The 12,352-nt window shown below is 33.0% G+C and overlaps 1 long non-coding RNA gene across 1 annotated transcript in view; it reads right to left on the reverse strand.

The window, feature by feature from the left end:
* Positions 1 to 3,335: 3,335 nt before the first annotated feature.
* Positions 3,336 to 12,352, reverse strand: part of LOC107974205 (uncharacterized) — a 50,653-nt gene continuing 41,636 nt past the window's right edge. The window contains exon 3 of the long non-coding RNA XR_001716781.2: positions 3,336 to 3,866. This is a non-coding gene — a long non-coding RNA (uncharacterized LOC107974205). The remainder of the gene's footprint in view (positions 3,867 to 12,352) is intronic.

A 12,352-nucleotide genomic window follows, 5' to 3' on the forward strand; every position in this document is an offset into this window, starting at 1 on the left:
TCTCATGAACATGGATGCCAAAATCCTAAACAAAATATTGATAAAATGAAACCAGTAATATTAGCAAAAAATATAGTATATCAAAATCCAAGTAGTTTCTTTTGCAGAAATTCAACCTTAGTTATCATTCAAAAATCAATCATTATAATTCACTTAATTAATAAAGGAAAAAATATAACAATCATTTTAATATATATGGGAAAATATTCAAAACAAGTTAACAAAAATTCATAAGATAAAACTTTTAAGCAAAATAAGAATATAAACTTTCCTTATTAAGAGTATCTGCCAAACATCAGAAGTTATTGTGAAATATTGAAATATTTCCCATTAGGTAAAAGATGTCTATTATCATGCTTTTAATGCAGCATTGTAGCTGAGATTCTAGTCAGTGTAATAAAATAAGAAAATTAAAAATAGTCAAGGGTTAGAAATAAATAAACTAAATAGTCATTATTTGGAGATGACATGACTGTGCATGTAAACAAATCTAAAATAAACTACTGACATATACACAGATAATCCTTGTATTAGTCAGGGTTCTCTAGAGGGACAGAACTAATTAGTAATAATATATATATCTCAAAGAATATCTTTTACACACACACACACACACACACACACATATATAAAAAGGGGAGTTTATTAAGTATTAATTTACATGATTACAAAGTCCCACAATAGGCTGTCTGCAAGCTTAAGGAGCAAAGAGAGCCAGTCCAAGTCTCAAAACTGAAGAACTTGGAATCCGATGTTCAAGGGCAGGAAGCATCCAGCACTGGAGAAAGATGTAGGCTGGGGGCTAGGCCAGCATCACCTTTTCACATTTTTCTGCCTGCTTTATATTCACTGGCAGCTGATTAGATGGTGCCCACCAGATTAAGGGTGGGTCTGCCTTCCCCAGCCCACTTCTTTGGCAACACCCTCACATACATACCCAGGATCAATACTTTGCATCCTTCAATCCAATCAAGTTGACACTCAGTGTTAACCATCACAATCCCAGACTTACAATGCTTTGACTTAGCAGTTTTTGACTTTATGATAGTATTTAAGTGATAATCTTTTTATATGCTTCAATGGGCTGTGTCCAGACAAATCTGGTTTATCTCGATGTATCCCTACTGTAAGATGAAGAGTATCTGTGAACACACACACATACACATACACACACACAAAAACATGTGCATCTGCTATGGTTTCAATGTGTTCTTCAAAGGTGAGGTGTTGAAAACATAATATTTTAATGTGACAGTGTTGAGAGGTGGGACCTCTAAGAGGTCAGGAAGGCTCTGCCTTCATGAATAAATTAATGCCATTATCTCAAGAATGGGGTTGCTATCATGGGAATGGGTTTTTTTTAATAAAAGCTATGTGATGAGGCCAGTCGTGGTGGCTCACACCTGGAATCCTAGCACTTTGGGAGCCCAAGGTGGGTGGATCACTTGAGGCCAGGAGCTGGAGACCAGCCTGGCCAACATGGCAAAACCCTGTTTGGCGAAACCCTGTTTACTAAAAACACAAAAATTAGCTGGGTGTTGTAGTGTGTGCCTGTAGTCCCAGCTACTTGGGAGGCTGAGGCAGGAGAGTCGCTTAAACGTGGGAGATGGAGGTTGCAGTGAGCCAAGATGATGCCACTGCACTGTAGCCTGGCCAACAGAGCAAGACTCAGTCTCAAAAAAAAAAAAAAAAAAGTCATGTGATAACTTCTGTCATGTCATGATGCAGCAAGGTCCTCACCAGATGTGACCCCTCAATCCTGGACTTCCTCACCTCCAAAATCATAAGCCCAATAAATTTGTTTATTATAAATCACCCAGTCTGTGGTATTCTGCTATAGCAGAACAAAAGGGACTAAGACAACATTATATAATACATATGATGTATTCCCTATATGAGAAACATTTCTAAAATGAATTTAAAATATATCACTTATAAAAGCATCAATAAAACCAAATAATGAAGGATAAATCTTGCCAAAAATTGTATCATGACTCTATACTAAAATAATAAATGTAATTAGTAAAACTGAAGAGGATATAAATAAAAAGAGGTGTATTTTATGTTCATACGTTTGCAAGCTCGGTTCTCTAATGGAGCTTTAAATTCTATATAATGGCAAAATGGCATAACAAACTTTCAGAAAGATATTTCTAAAATGCATTTGAAAATATAAAGGCTAAGAATAGCCAAATTAATCTTGAAGAAGAAAAAAAGAGGGAGAAGTACCTCTACTAAATGTTCAGATTCTTAATTAACAATTTAGAATATGTGGTTTATTTTCAAATATGGACATGTAGAACAATAGAACGAAGTAGAGAATTCAGAAACATTGCTACACATATATGACTGATTTTGAATAAAGGTGGCATAGTAGAGACAAATAGCCAGTAAATGTAGCTAAGACAACTGGGTATAAAAACCTCCTCCAACATTCTTCTGTCCTCTCTACCACTTGTCATATACAAAAATCCATGTCAAGTAGATTATAAATATAAATGAAAAAGGAAAAACCTTTAAGATATTGTTAAAGTGTTGTCAAGCTACGCCATATAGGCCAAAACCAGCTTAGCACCTGCTTTTGTATGGCCTGTGAGCTAAGAATGACTTTTTACATTTTTAAATAGTTAAACAAAATCAAAAGAAGAATTTCATTTTATGACATGTGAAAATTATATGAAATTGAAATTTCAGTTTCTATAAATAAGGGCTTATTGGAACATAAACATTCTCATTAAATTAGGTATTTTTTATGGCAGCTTTTGTGCTACAATGACAACCTTCAGTAAGTGCGACAAAATAGTGTGACCTGAGAAACCAAAAATATTTACTACCTGGCTCTTTACAAAAAAAGTTTTTGGCAACCTCTGCATTAGAGGATGATATCGAAGAATACCTTTTTTACCTTTGTGCTGATAAAGATTTATTAAACAGGACTGAGGGAAGATGGATAAATTGGCCCTTAATAAATTAAGAATTTCTTTCAGTCAAAAGACATCTCATAAAGAATGAACAGACAGTCCACATAATGTGAGACGTATTTGCAGCATATGTTATTGAAAAAGGGTTAATAATTAGAACGTATCAAGAACATTTAACCCCCAAAAAAACCATAAAACAAATAGGAAAACTTTAAATATACAAAATTTGATCAAGCACTCTAAAAGAAAGATATTCATATGGCCAATAAACATATCAGAAGGTGTTCAATCACATAAATCATCAGAAAAAAAGTAGTAATAACAATGGAATACTGCAGCAAATCAACAAATATGACAAAATTAAAATGCTAAAACAGCAGTTATCACCAAAGACCTAGAAAAAAATAGACCTCTTATATTCCTGGTGAGAAGGTAATTTGGTACTATTACTTTGAGAAACTTTTAGTGTCTGTCAAAGTTGAAAACACCCATAACCCATTTATCTAGTAAATCCCCTCCTACTCAAAACAAAACAAAGGTACCATTTGTATTCATACAAAAATGAATATAATAGCACTATATATAACATTACTATTCTGGAAGTGGCACAAAGCCCACCAGCTATAGGTAAAATACATATATTGTAGAATGATCACACAACGGAATACCAAACAGAAGTTAAAATAAATGAACTATTTTTCCATGCATTAACATGAATAAATAAAATAGGCATAGTATTGACTGAAAGAAACCAGATACGAAAGGGTACATTCTGTACAATCACATTTATACAAATTCCAAACACTGACAAAACTAAGGTTATTGGTCATATTTGGAGAGATGAGAAGGGATGGTAGAGACAAGAAGGTGACCTGGAATGTGCTGCTGATTTTATCTTTCTTGACCTGCATGGTGGTTATTTGAATTCATGATTTGTACACTGTCCTGTTTATTTTAAAACATGAAAGGATAAAATCAAATGAGGGAATTTTATGGCATGTATTTAAATTAGACAAATTTTTCTTAAGAACTGAACTTTGTTATAAAAATCTTGGACAGATTGGAGTCTATAGCGTCATCACTTCTATCTAAATATCCAAGAAAAGTATATTCCTTTTTATACAAAGAAAAGGAAGAGTCAAGAACAATAGTATTTTAAATATCAATGTTCCAGACAAAACAGGCTATCTAAACCTGGCAATATTATATTGAATCAGCCATAGGAGATGCACAATGAGCATTTTGGCACTCCTTTTAAGCAATATTATTAGGATAGAGTTTATGTTCAGTAAGTATTATTGAGAGCTACTGCTTCCTTTTTAAATGGTCTATACCAAAATATTTCTTCCCCATTTTAATACTCTACTTACATCTTTTTGCAAGTTGCATTAAAGTTTTGAGAAAAGTAAATTAGTTTCTAGAAGAACTGAAAACATGGACACTTGGCTTTTGGTCCCAATTTATTGTTAAATCCATCATACAGAAAATAATGTACATTTCTAATAACTAAACTTAAATGAAACATAGAAAATTGCAAATAATTGAAAGAAATACAGTTTTAAAAATGTCACTCTAATGATGAGCATGAAATATTCATTCCAGCCCAAGTTATGAGAGTACTTTCTGGCATAGTTATAGTTAGGTTAAAACAAATTCACTGTGAAATCATTTATGTAATCAATCTAAGTCTCCTTACCCTTATTACAAGACAGTATGCCACCTCTCATCAACAACTAATGCTATATTTAATCAAACAGAGAAAAGTCCTAAGATAGCTGAGGTATTAAAATTCTAGTGGACTAACACCCATTAAACAAAATATTTTTTAAAAGTTGAACTGAAGAGAATATAAAGCACACTTTATTAAAGGTAAAACAAATAAGACCTAAAGTAGAATATTAAGTTAGCCCAGAAAGGATTTTTGCAGTTTCTCTTTATTTTTATTTCTGGTTTTAAGGTTTAGAAATATGCTCATAGAGTTAACTTTTACATTTTATGCTTAGTCCTTTATTTCTTGGGTAAACAGTTCAGAACAGGGAGGCACCTGCTCCATTTTACTTGTAAAATTCAACGGATAATAAAGAAAAATCTCATAGTGCATATAAAACCTGCCTCCTCCAAAAAATGAAGGGGAAGGGGAAAAGGGAGTTAAAAAAAACAAAAACAAAACCAAAATCAAAACCAAAAAAACACCTACTAGTGCTTCTCCCTTGGATGTTTGAGTATACTCTCCCTGCTCAAAAGATAGAATTTCAGCTACAGAAGTGCATGGCGAATGAGAAAGGGAAGCCACATCAAAGTGCCTGGATTATACCAACACATTCTTGGATACCCATTGGTCTGTAAAAACAAAGCAACCAGAACAAGTGGAATGATTCCTAAGCCTTCTCCACAAATCTACACTCAACATCTCAGGACTGAGATAATCTAAAGGAAAACAATTAAGGGAGAACAGAGAACCAGGGGTGCCTGCAAGACACCATCTCACTCCCAAGTCCTCCACAGTAGCACACACTGGGCCTAGATTTTTTTTCCTTCATCTTTAGAAATGAAATACGTTCTACCGAAGAAAAAAATTGTTAAACCTTTGAAGAATTCAGACTCTTAAAGGAAAAATATAATAAAGACAATCTATACCACTGAAGGCAAAATTAATCAAATAAACAGATAACTTTTTTTAAGTTCAGGTTCATTGAAGTATAAATATACATACAGTAAAATTCTTACAGATACATATCAACTGTATCTAATATGGTTTGCCTTTGTGTCGCCACACAAATCTCATCTTGAATTCTAATCCCCAAGTACCCAGGGAAGAACCTGATGGGAGATGATTGGATCATGGGGATGGTTTCCCCCATGCTGTTCTCATGACAGTAAATGAGTTCTCATAAGATCTGATGGTTTTATAAGTGTTTGATAGTCCCTCCTTAACACATACACACTCTCTCCTTCTGCCTTGTAAAGAAGGTGTCTGCTTCCCCTTCTACCATGATTGTAAGTTTCTTGAGGCTTCCGCAGCCTTGTGGAACTGTGAGCCAATTCAACTTCCTTTGTTTATAAATTACCCAATCTTGGGTAGTATCTTAGCAGAGTGAGAATGGACTAATACAGTATCAAATTCAAATGAAGAATAATTCCAACACCACGAAAAATTGCCTCAAAACACTTTGTCATCAGTCTCCTATCCCCATAAGTCCTTGAAAATTGCTAACCTGTTTCCATTCCTTCACTTTTGCTTTTTCCAAAATGTCTTATAAATAAACATCATATAATATGTAACCATTTGAATCTGACTTCTTTCATTTAGCATAATGCATTTGGAATCCATGCATATGTTTGCTTGTATCAGAAATAGTTCATTCTTTTGCATTTCTGAATAGCATTCCATTTTAAAGGATGTACTATGGTTTATTTACCTATTTATCTATTGAAAAATCATTTGGGTTATTTCCAGATTTTGGTGATTATGAACAAAGATAGAACAAATATTGTATAGATTCTTCTTATGTGAACATGTTTTAAATTCTCTTGGGTAAATATCTAGAAGTAGGATTGCTGCATCTCAAGATAAATGACAATTTATTTTATTATAAAAAACTGGCAACTGTATTCTAAAGGGGCTGTGCTGTTTTGTAATTCTGCTATATTAGCCTCATCATCTAATTGTTTATTGCTCATACACAGAAATACAATCAATTTTTGAGCAATCATTGCAATTTATTTATCAATTGCTATCTGCCAATTATACCATATCCCATCAGCACTTCATACCATCACTTTTTAAAAGTGTAGTTATATTAAAAGGTGTTAGTAGTATTTTCTTTGTAAAATTTGTATTTATCTAGTGAATAGTGATGGTTAATATCTTTTCATCTATTTATTGGCCAAATGTCTATCTCCTTAGGTGAATGGGCCATCTTTTGCCCATTTTTTCTTACTGTTTTAAAAATTATTATTGCGGTTGAGTTTTAAGAAACTTTAAAATCTCAGCAGACTTGTATCAGATATATATTTAAACAATATTTTTCTCAATCTGTAGCTTATGGTTTTATTTTTTAATATGGTCATTTGAGCATCAGCTGTTGATTTTGATATATTCCTATTGATCATTTTTTCTTTTATGAGTTGTGTTTTTCTGTACTACTTAAGAAAACATTTTCTAACCTAGAGTACCAAAGTTTTTCTTCTATGACATAGCCTAGAAATGTTACAGCTTTGGGTTTATTATTTAGGTTTAGGATCCATTTAAATTTTAATATGCTGCAAGGTATGATTCGAAGTTCCTTTTTAAATATGGATGTCTAGTTGTTTCAGCACTCTGTTGAAAAGGTTATCATTTAGCATTGAATTGCCTTTGAGTCTTTGTCAAAAATCAGTGAACTATATATATGCAAGTTCTGTTTTGCACTTTGTTCCATTGACCTATGTATCTATTCTTTCACCAATATTACACTTTTTAATAACTTTTATTTCAAGTTCGGGGGTACATGTGCAGATTTGTTACATAGGTAAACTTATGTCATGGGGTTTGTTGTATAAATTATTTCATCACCCAGGTATTGTGCCTAGTACCCATTAGTTATTTTTTCCTAATTCTCTTCCTCCTCCCATCCTTCACCTTTCAGTAGGCCCTGTTGTGTGTTGCTCCCTGCCATGGGCTCATGTATTCTATTTAGCTCCTACTTATAAGTAAGAATATGCAGTATTTGGTTTTCTGTTCCTGTGTTAGTTTGCTAAGGATAATGACCTCCAGCTCTGTCCATGTCTCTGCAAAGGACATGTTCTTGTTCTTTTTTATGGTTGCATAGTATTCCAAGGTATATATGGACCACATATTCTTTATCCAGTCTACTATTGATGGACATTTAGGTTGATTCCATGTCTTTGCTATTGTGAATATGCTGTCTTAATTACTGTAGGAAAGTCTTGACATCAGATAGTGTGCATACTTCAACTTTTTCACAATTGTTGTGGCCAATGAAAATTCCGTGATTTTCCTTATAAATTTTAGAATCAACATGATGGTTCATATGAAAAAAAACTGTTGAGATTTTCAGTGAATTATGATAAATTCATAGAACAATTTGGGGACAAGTAGTGTCTGAACAACACTGACTCTTGCCATCCAGGATCATGATATATTTAGGTTGTCTTTGATTTCTCCTATCAGTGTTGTATAGTTTTCAGCAGAGAAAACTTAAAGTGGCTAAAAATCTCATGTTTTTGGTGTTATTTTAAATTAAACTTTTTATATTAGCCTCATTGTCTAATTGTTTATTGCTCATACACAGAAATACAATCAATTTTTGAATTTTTTGACTTTCTTAAGCCAACTTCTTAGTTATATTAGATTTTTGATAGACTCTTCAGGATTTTCTGCAAAAAAATTATTTTACTTTTAAGTATTGATAGTTTTATTTTCCCTTTCTAAACTGTATGACTTTAATTTATTTCAATACAAGTTGAGTAGAAGTGGTGACAGCAATCATCCGAAAAATCTTCCCAGTCTTAGAAGAAAGCATAAAAGCTTTCACAGTTAATTATGGGGATATCCTTAGATTTTTCTTTTATGTGTGTTATCAGTGTCAGGGCATCTTTTAAAACTCATAGGCTTTTTACTATAATAGTTTTAGATTTAAAAAAATGTGAGCCAATAGAAAATAGTACACAAAGTTGTCATACACCATTCCCCTATACAGTTTCCCCTGTTATTAATGTCTTGCATTAGTGTGGTACATTTGCTACAAATAATGGACCAATATCAATAGATTGTGATTATTAAAATTTTTGCACTAAGTTTCATTCTTTGTGTTATATTGTTTTATGGGTTTTGACAAATGCATAAATCATGTATCAATTCATTACCATATCCTGTAGAATAGTTTCACTATTCTAAATATTCTTGTGTGTCACAATTCATCCCTCTTTTCTCCTCATAAACTCCTAGCAACCTTTTTACTGTGTCTATAGTTTTGTCTTTTCCAAAATGTTATGTGTTTGTAACAATACAGTACATAGACTTTTCAGACTAGTTTCTTTCACTTAATAATATGCACTTAAGGTTTCTCTATGCCTTTTTGCATCTCGATAGTTTACTACTACTTCTCTCTTTTTTTTTCCTTTTTTTTTTTTTTTCTTTTTTGAGACGGAGTCTCGCTCTGTCGCCCAGGCTGGAGTGCAGTGGTGCGATCTCCGCTCCCTGCAAGCTCCGCCTCCCAGGTTCGCGCCATTCTCCCGCCTCAGCCTCCCGAGTAGCTGGGACTACAGCCGCCCGCCACCACGCCCGGCTAATTTTTGGTATTTTTAATAGAAACGGGGTTTTACCATATTAGCCAGAATGGTATCGATCTCCTGACCTCGTGATCTGCCCGCCTCGGCCTCCCAAAGTGCTGGGATTACAGGCGTAAGCCACTGCGCCCGGACGATAGTTTACTACTCTTTATAGCTGAATAACGTTTGATTATATGGCTGTACCATCATTTGTTCATCTATTCATCTATTGAAGGACATCTTTGTTACTTCCAGGTTTTGGCAATCATGAATAAAGCTGCAATAAACATTCATGGAACCTAAGTTTTAAACTCAATTGGGTAAATAGGAGTGTGATTACTGGATCCTATGGTAAAAGTATGTTTAACTTTGTAAGAAACTGTAAAACTGTCTTCCAAAGTGTCTGTACCATTTGTATTTTTACCGGCAATAAATGAAATTTCCTAATGCTCCATATTCTTGCCAGCAAATGGTATTTTCAGGGTTTTTGGATTTTAGTCATTCTAGAAGGTTTGTATTGGTATGTCTTGTTTTAATTTGCAAGTCCTTAATGATGTACAATGTTGATTATCTTTTCTCATGCTTTTTTCCTTATGTATATCTTTTTGGTGAAATGTCTATTCACATATTTTGTCTAAATTTTTTTGCAAATATTTCCTTCAAGTCTGTGGCTTGCCTTTTAATTAACAATGTCTTTTGCAGAGAAATTTTTATTTTTAATAATGTCCAACTAATATATTGTTTTGTTGTTTTATCTAGAAATTCATCATCAAACTTAATATCAGCTAGATTATACCTATGGTTTTTCCTACAAGTTTTACAGTTTTGCATTTTGCATTTAGGTCTATGATTCATTTTGAGTTAATTTTTATAAAAGGTGTAAGGTCTATGTTTAGATTCATTTTTTGCAGATGTAGATGTCCAATTGGTCCAGCATCATTTGTTGAAAAATGACCATTTCGTTGCCTCTGCACCTTTGTCAGAGACAGGAAAATTGTTGGGCACAGGAGTTCAAGACGAGCCTGGGCAAAAAGCAAGACTGCATCTCAATAATAAATAGATAAATAAAAAGAAAGATCAGTCAACTATATTTGTGTCCAAACTTTTCTAAGAAAGAATCTAATTTTATACACATGTATTCTTTTTATATGATTTTCAAATGTTTAAAAATGTGTTTCTTAATGTTTCTCATGCAATATATAAGTTGTACAAACAAGTATATTTTGCATATACTATCCAGTTTAGGAAATAAAGTATTTAAAGTCCTTTATGTATATTCCCTTTTTATAAAATCTGAGCTTATCAGTTTATTTATTTATTATTTTATTACATGAGTATATATCTAAGCAAATTATTTTACATATTTTAAAATGTTATATCTATAGTCGCATTTACACCTTTTGCAACTTGGGTTTTGCTCAATATTATGTAGTTGTAGCATGTTATTAAGATTCATCTATTGTGAAGCTGTAGTTAATTTTTTCACTGGGTTTTATTTTTAAAAAATATTGAGTTGCAAAAGTATATATTCTGGACACAAAATAATTTTTGATATATATTATAGAATATTTTATACCAGTTTTCATATTGCTTTTGCTTTTTACTATCATTTTAAAAACTAAAATTGTACTGTGGGATAATTTTAGAATTACTTAGAAGTTTCAAAGATTGTACAGAGTTCCCATATACCCCTCATCCAGTTTCTGCTATTGTGAACATCTTACATACATATGGTACACTTACCACAATTTATAAACCAACATTGTTATACTACTATAAATTAAAATTTGGGCTTTGTTTTTATTTCACCAATTTTCCCCCTAATATCCTTTCTCTGTTTTAGAATTCAACCCAGAATACCACATTGCATTGGGCAAGTTATATTTTAATGAAGATACATTTTCTATTTTTTTTTTATCAACTTTTATTTTAAGTTCTGGGGTACATGTGCAGGACGTGCAGGTTTGTTACATAGGTAAACATGTGCCATGTTGGCCGCATGAATGCCTTCTTTTGAGAAGTATCTGTTCATGTTCTTTGCCCACCTTTTTAGTGGGATTGTTTGTTTTATTCCTGTAAATTTGTTTAAGTTCATTGTAGACTCAGGATATCACACCTTGTCAGATGGATAGATTGCAAATATTTTCTCCCATTCTGTAGGTTGTCTGTTCACTCTGGCGATACCTTCTTTCACGGTGCAGAAACTCTTTAGTTTTATTTGATACCATTTGTCAATTTTTGCTTTTGTTGCTATTGCTTTTATGCATTGAATTTTCTATTTTTTAATATTTATCTTGGAGAATTTTTCCTATAATTTGTATTTTTTGCAATGTAAAAGTTCTTCCCCACCTAAAATCATAACATAGCTTCCTGCATTTTCCTGGGAGTTTTAAAGTTTTGTTTTTCACATTTATGGTTAATTAATCTTTATTTTGTTTTTGTAAGACGTAAGGAGGGTTTACTTTTTTTTTTTCCCATGTGGAAAACCAGTTGTACTAAGACCACTGGTTGAATAATTATTCTTTCCACACTATCTTAAATGTCTTCTTCGTCATATCCAGTTTCCATGTATATTTTTTTGGTGAATTTGCTGACATCTGGGTGATGTTACATGGCCATTTTCACACATGTCCCTTTTTTCTTCTTTTTAATTAGTAAATTTCATCCTTTGGTCCCCAAGATAATTTTTTAAAATTATTTTCTCAATTTCTACGAGAAGTTTCTATTGGAATTATATTTGAAAATGCTTTACATGAGTAAGTTATTTGGAGAGAACCAGCATTTTTGTGAAATAGCCAAATGTACTATAACAATTTTAATAAGTCAGATAATTCAATTGTGCAAAGTGTGGGTATTCCAGATCGAGTTCCTTGGTGAAATGACTCCAAGAAGAGTAGCATGCAGGAAGTTTATTTGACAATGCTCTCAGGATCAACATTTTTTGGGGGGCAAAATGAGGAAGCAGAAAGAAAAAAAGCAGGATTGTCTAGAGGGAAAAGTTAGACTGCAATCCAGTCACGGTAAGGTGGCAACCCCAGTGGGAGAGCTGATGGTAGGACTAGCTTTCAGAGTTGCCAGAGTTGAGCAAAAGAGGCCAGGCATCTATAGCTATGGATAGACCAGCCATTGGAAAACAACTGGACATCCAGGTGTCTTAG

Source organism: Pan troglodytes, chromosome 1, assembly GCF_028858775.2.
Source record: "Pan troglodytes isolate AG18354 chromosome 1, NHGRI_mPanTro3-v2.0_pri, whole genome shotgun sequence".
Taxonomy (NCBI): domain Eukaryota; kingdom Metazoa; phylum Chordata; class Mammalia; order Primates; family Hominidae; genus Pan; species Pan troglodytes.